We start from the raw sequence: 6,000 nt of genomic DNA, 5'->3' as shown, positions 1-6,000 counted from the left end.
TCTTGTTTAGCAAACACCAAGGAGATAGGTTCAGAATCGAATTATCTAGGGAAATTCAGTGGTTCATACTTTGGAAATAGACACAGTTGACTTGGAGGAGCATGAGTGCAGGTCTGCCTCTGGACCATGAGCCCTGTCCCTGCCACTTACTGGCTGTGTGACTTTCAGCAAGCTGCCCAACCTCTCTGTGCTTCGGTCTTCTCATCACTACATTAGTGATGATCGCAGCGAAGACACAGAAGGATGCTGGGAAAGCCCGTAGGGCCGGGCGTGCAGTGAATGCTTGAAGGATGATGCGCCGTTCTCTTAATGGGGAGTGAGGAGACAGCCACCAGGTCACGGTGATGCTGTCCTGCACTTGGGCCCCATCTGCTGGATTTGGGTTCACTGGGAGGGAAGGGGAGGGCTGAGAGCACCGTCCCATAGGAAGTGAAAGGATGGGACGTGGAGTGACCAGGCCATATGTTTTCGAGTTGGTCCTAAAGTGGATTTCCACACAGCACGCCAGTTTCCCCCTGACCAACCACAAAACTGGGGGCACTTTGGTACCCAAACCATTCTTCTCCCGGCAAGTTTTAACCTGCCCTTGGAGGCCCAGCCTGGGCAGCCATTCCTGGAAGTCCCCGATGGGGTTGATAACTTCCCTGTCAGTTTGCACACACTGTCACCGGAGGGAGGCGCCGCAAGCCTTCCCTTGCCCTCCTCTCCCACTGGTGTCAGCAGAATGTGGCCATTTGACAGGGGAAACAGTGTCCTGTTGTTCAATGAGAACCGCCCATTTTTTCTTAATTTATTTTGGGAAAGAGAGAAAAAGAAAATGGGGGCGGGGGAGAGAGAGGGAGAGGGAGAATCCCAAGCAGGCTCCATGCTCATCAGCACAGAGCCAGACGTGGGGCTCGATGCCACGAACTGTGAGATCATGGCCTGAGTTGGACACTCAACCGACTGAGCCCCCCAGGTGCCCCGAGCACCATTTGATGCCTGTTTACTGAAAGCCCGTGTCCAGGCCCTGGGATGCAGTGGGTGTGACGTCGGATCACTACATGCGTGGTGGAGACAGCCATGAGGCCATCGGCAGGTGAAGACACAGATTTATAAACCGAGGAGCGCGGGGAGGGTGTGGGGGCACTGCCCGAGGCTTCTCTGAGAACTGACAGTGGTGTTAGCTGCTGGAGGGGGAAGGGGAGAGGGCATCTGGGAAAGAGAACAGCGTCTGCAGAAGTGAAATCTAGAAGGAAGACGGGAGTCTTAGGGAGGAGTGAGAAGGCGGACAAGGAAACGGAGGCTGGAAAAGCCTTTCTGTGGGGTGGGTGGGACGGGGGACACAGCCCGCGGGGGGGCAAGGTGGCCGTCGCAGCCGAAGCAAGAGGTGGGTGCCAGATCCCGCAGGGCACTGTGCCAGGGGACTCGAAACGTGGCCCGACTGTCCCAGGGGCCTGCATTCAGATGTCCCACTCTGCCATGTGCATGGACATCAGGCCCAGGGAGAGCTGAGTAGGGCCGGAAGCCCCCGAGCTGGTGGGTGGGCACGGGCAGGCTTGCGAGAGAACAGTCCAGGGGAGGTGAAGGAGCCTACAGGACCCCACATGAGGGATCCCGCGTGGGGGACACTGGAGTGGCCACAGCAGCAGGTGGCCTGTTTGGTGTCACCATGTTGGGCTGAACCGTCTGTGGGGCATCCGAGGGGACGGGCATCCAGCGAACGGGACTGGGGGGGTGAACAGGAGTGTGGCAGGAGGGGTGGATGGGAAGGAGGGCCGCTGGATCTGCTTGGAAGGCCTTCCCCAGGAGGTGGTCTCAGTGTAGTGAAGAGCTGGGAACTTGGAGCGACAGGGGGAGGCTGCGTCTGTTGGTGGGGGTGCGGTGTGACCCCCTACCAGCCCCCCCCCAGGCCTCCCAGTCCCTCTCCTATGAGCCCCCCCAACCCCCCAGGCAAAGAGTCTCAGGCCGAGCCTTCAGGGGCTTACATTCTAGTGGGGGAGGGACAGACTGTAAACATGCAAATGACAAGTGGGACAGTCTGGGCCAGTGCTTCAGGCCCCAAAGAATGGGCGTGGTCTCGAACTTCCTGGAAGCACCGTCACTTTCCCTTGACTCACCTTCAAACCCTGTGAGTCAGCTTTGACTCATCCCTCGGCCCCCACTTTCTGACAGCTGCCACGTGGGCTGGGTTTTTCCTTTAAAATGCCCTTTCCGTCCATGTTCAGGGTCCCACCCCGCCCCAGTCCCTCAGCCTCCAAGCCCTGGCCCCCTTAGCTGGCTCTTGCTGGATTCACCTGTTCCACATTCCTGCTCTCATCCGCCCACCTCCCAGGGCAGAAATGCCCAGGGGTCCCAGGGCACCAAGCCAGCCCCTGCACAGGCGTTCAAGACCTGCGCCCCGGGCTGTCCAGCCCATGACGCCTCCAGGCCCCTTGCCGCTCTGCCCGAGACCCGCATCCTCCCCATCTCCGCACCTGACCTTGGTGCTCTGGGGCCTGGAATGCTGGCTGCAGGACCCCCCCGCCCCCCCATAGACCATCTCCAGGGGGAGGCAGCACTGTCAGCCTGACCAGGTGGCCCGGAATTGAGGACGATTATAGCCAAGAAGCAGGTGCAGAGGAAGGCGGGGAGGGGCAAGAATATGCTGCTGCATTGTTTTCTGGTTCTGTTCCAGCCGCCCTCCTCCGTTCTCTCAGCCTCCACAGGCAGCCGGAATGACCCCCTTAGGCGAAATGATCGCCCTCAGGTGAAACACCTTCACCGAAGAGAGTATTGCAGCAATGCAAGGACTTGGTGATCTGGCCCGGATCCTCTTTCCCAGACGCTCCTCTGCCCACTCTCAGTCGTCCCCCAAACATGCCTGGAACCTCAGAGCAGCTCTCCTTGTCAGACCCTTCTCTTCTCCAGGTAGACACAGGACACGCACGTGTCTACCAAGCTCAGCTGGGAAATCCCCTCCTTCAGACCAGATTCACTCTAGAAACCTCCTCCCCTTCCCATGGGGCTGAATGAAAATGAGACTTTGTCTTCCTCACCTCATTACCCGCCCCCGCCCCCGCCCCCGCCCCTCTGCGGACAGGGCTGCAGAGAGGGCAGGGAGCTTTCCGAGTATGGAAAGGAAAGGCTAGGAGTCCGTGTTTGAAGGCACCAGGTTAGAGCCCTTGGGCCCAAAGGCAGTGACTACACTTTGGCGCCATCTACCGGCCAGTTGATGGGTTGTTTGGGGTCTAATTGGAAATGACTTCCGTTTTCAGGGATTTCTTGTTTCTTTATTTCTCGCGAACAAGATAATTAGGAAAGAGAGAATTATGTGAGATCCAGTCGGGATCACCGTCATTAATGTCTCACCCTGAAAAGTTCACGGCAAAGCTTCCAGCCTTTCAGTGAGCAGGGAAGAAACTGTCTATAAGAAAACAGGAGGCAATTTTCTGAAATAAAAAAAAAATTGCATGTATTTCACTACTAAAACCTCACACATGAAGAAAGGCTGGCCCTTTAAAGGACTTTAAAGGCAAAGTCTGAGTGCCAACATGGAGAGTTATTGTGTCCAGCCTTCCCTGCTCCTCTCCTCGACCTCCCTTGGGTGGATCTCTCTTGGGCTATCAGGGAGCTAGCCCCTGTTCCCTTCTATCACAAGCGCAGAGGTGAGACCCACCGGATGCAGCTTCTAGCTCAGCCCGTGGAAGGACAGGTCCAGCTGGCCCTGACAGGTCCCAGAGGGGCTGTTGATTCTGATACCCCCGGGGTGGGGTGGGGTGGGGTCAGAAACCAAAATTGGGGCTGGGGGAATGAGCAGGTATGACATCCCTGGCTGACAGTTCCTTTCTGTCTGCAGTGAGGCAGGGGTCATCTGCCTGTAAGGATCCTGCCCATGTGGCCAGCCGACCAGGTGGCGAGCACCTTGGTCTGCCCACATTGCCACAAACGGGGTTGTCATTTTCAGTGCTGACTCCCTTATAGGGTCCTGAACTGGGCTTATCAGGCTTTCCAAGAGCTGGTCCTGCTGCTTCGCCCCTCACCCCCAACTGCTGCAATCAAGGGGCTCCCTGCCCCCCTGCACCCTTGGCCCTTTGATCTTCCCATTCACCTGCGTGGAGAAGCCCACTCCTTTATGAACCCCACGGGAGAGGTGTCTGCTCCTTTGTCCTTCTGTTCCTCCTGATTTGGGGGCGTCTCTCCTCTTTGTTTTTTAACTGTAATTTTTATATGTTTTGCTAGAGGTTTATTTACTTTTGAGAGTGTGAGCAGGAGAGGAACAGAGAGAGAGTGGGGCAGCAGATCTCCGAAGCAGGCCCCGCACTGAGAGCAGCGAGCCCAACGCAGGGCTCGAACTCAAGAACTGCGAGATTGTGACCTCAGCTGAAGTTGGTGGCTCAATCGACTGAGCCACCCAGGCGCTCCTAATTTTTTATTTTTATTAGAGAGAGCGTGTGAGTGGAGGAGGGGCAGAAGGAGAGAGAGAGACTGAATCCACGCTCAGCGCAGAGCCCAACTCGGGGGTCGATGCCACGACCCTGGGATCATGACCTGAGCCGAAATCAAGAGTTGGATGCTCAACCGAGCCACCCAGGCACCCCAAGGGTCCTCCTCTTGAAGCCTCAGTTTCCTCATCTGGAAAAATGGGGGTAGGGATGGGACGGTTGGACCAGGTTCCACTTGTCTTAATGTGGTTTTAAATTCTTTCACTGGAGGACAGATGGACTGGGGTCCAAGTGCATTATTCACTAGAAGTGCACAATGAATGAGTTACTGGAAACTTTACACATTGCAGCCCCTCGTACCTTCTCCAAAGTTAGGGCAGACAAGCCATATACATGTTTTACTTCACTGACTGTCTCAGTGAATGTGTGGTGGCAAATCATAAAGCCAAGTTCAGGGTTCAAGCTGCTACTGGCTACATAATGAGAACGATCTAAATTTATAGGCTACTTCACAATTCCTCTGAGCAGCACTACAACTGTAGATGATATGCTGCCTACAAACTCAGAGCCCTTTCAGCAACTCTGCCTGTCATTTAGAAAGACAGGATGGGGGCACCTGGCTGGCTCAGTCGGTGGAGCACAGGGACTCTTGGTCTCAGGGTTGTGAGTTCAAGCCCCACATCGGGCTCTGTGCTGACAGCTCAGAGCCTGGAGCCTGCTTTGGTTTCTGTGTCTCCCTCTTTCTCTGCCCCTCCCCCGCTCATGCTCTGTCCGTCTCTCCCCAAAATAAATAAACGTTGGGGCGCCTGGGTGGCTCAGTCGGTTGAGCGTCCAACTTCGGCTCAGGTCATGATCTCACAGTCTGTGGGTTCGAACCCCGCATCGGACTCTGTGCCGACAGCTCAGAGCCTGGAACCTGCTTCAGATTCTGTGTCTCCCCCTCTCTCTGTCCCTCCCCCACTCACGCTCTCTCTTTCTCAAAAATAAACATTACAAATTAAAAAATAAATAAAAATTCCCCCTTTAAAAGAGAATCGTTGGTGAATGTGAAGTCCCAATTTTTGTCCTTGTTGAGTAAGGATGGCAGCAGTGAGGGGAGCCAGGCTCATGGCGAATTCTCTCCGGATTCAGATCATATGTGTCAATGATAAAGAGGGACTGCATTAGCAGCCGTGTTGGCCACCCTGCCTAAGATATAGACATTATCGATAATGTTGAACTGTTTCACCACATACATATGGGTGTCCTTAAGTGATGGATGTTTGAATTTAAATAAAGACCTGGTTAGCACATGTATTCTGTGACTTCTTTTTCTCGGCACGATGTTGACTTGTGCACCACTCTTTTCTCCTGCTGCAAAGTATTCTACCACAGGGCTCCACGACAATTTGTACGTCTGTTCTGTTGGTAGACATCTGGGTTGTTTCCAGACTTCTGCTATCGTAAACAGTGCTGCTATGGATATTCTAGTAATGTTTTCTGGTTTCGCTGGGTATTAAACGCATCGATTTTAGCAGATACAGCCAAATTGTTTTCAAAATGATGTTGTCAATTGACACTCCCAGCAGAAAATGAGTCTCTCTCAACCCACTGTCAC

At 54.5% G+C, this 6,000-nt stretch overlaps 1 long non-coding RNA gene across 1 annotated transcript in view; it reads right to left on the bottom strand.

Moving 5' to 3' along the window:
• Window positions 1-3,070: 3,070 nt before the first annotated feature.
• The window catches only part of LOC147579678 (uncharacterized), a 35,725-nt gene continuing 32,795 nt past the window's right edge, over window positions 3,071-6,000 (bottom strand). The window contains exon 3 of the long non-coding RNA XR_015252011.1: window positions 3,071-3,410. This is a non-coding gene — a long non-coding RNA (uncharacterized LOC147579678). The remainder of the gene's footprint in view (window positions 3,411-6,000) is intronic.

This window comes from Puma concolor, chromosome B3, assembly GCF_028749965.1.
Source record: "Puma concolor isolate L17-30 chromosome B3, mPumCon1.1.hap2, whole genome shotgun sequence".
NCBI lineage: Eukaryota > Metazoa > Chordata > Mammalia > Carnivora > Felidae > Puma > Puma concolor.
Note: the sequence above shows the minus strand (reverse complement) of the source record. Positions and strands in the feature narration are given on the sequence as shown.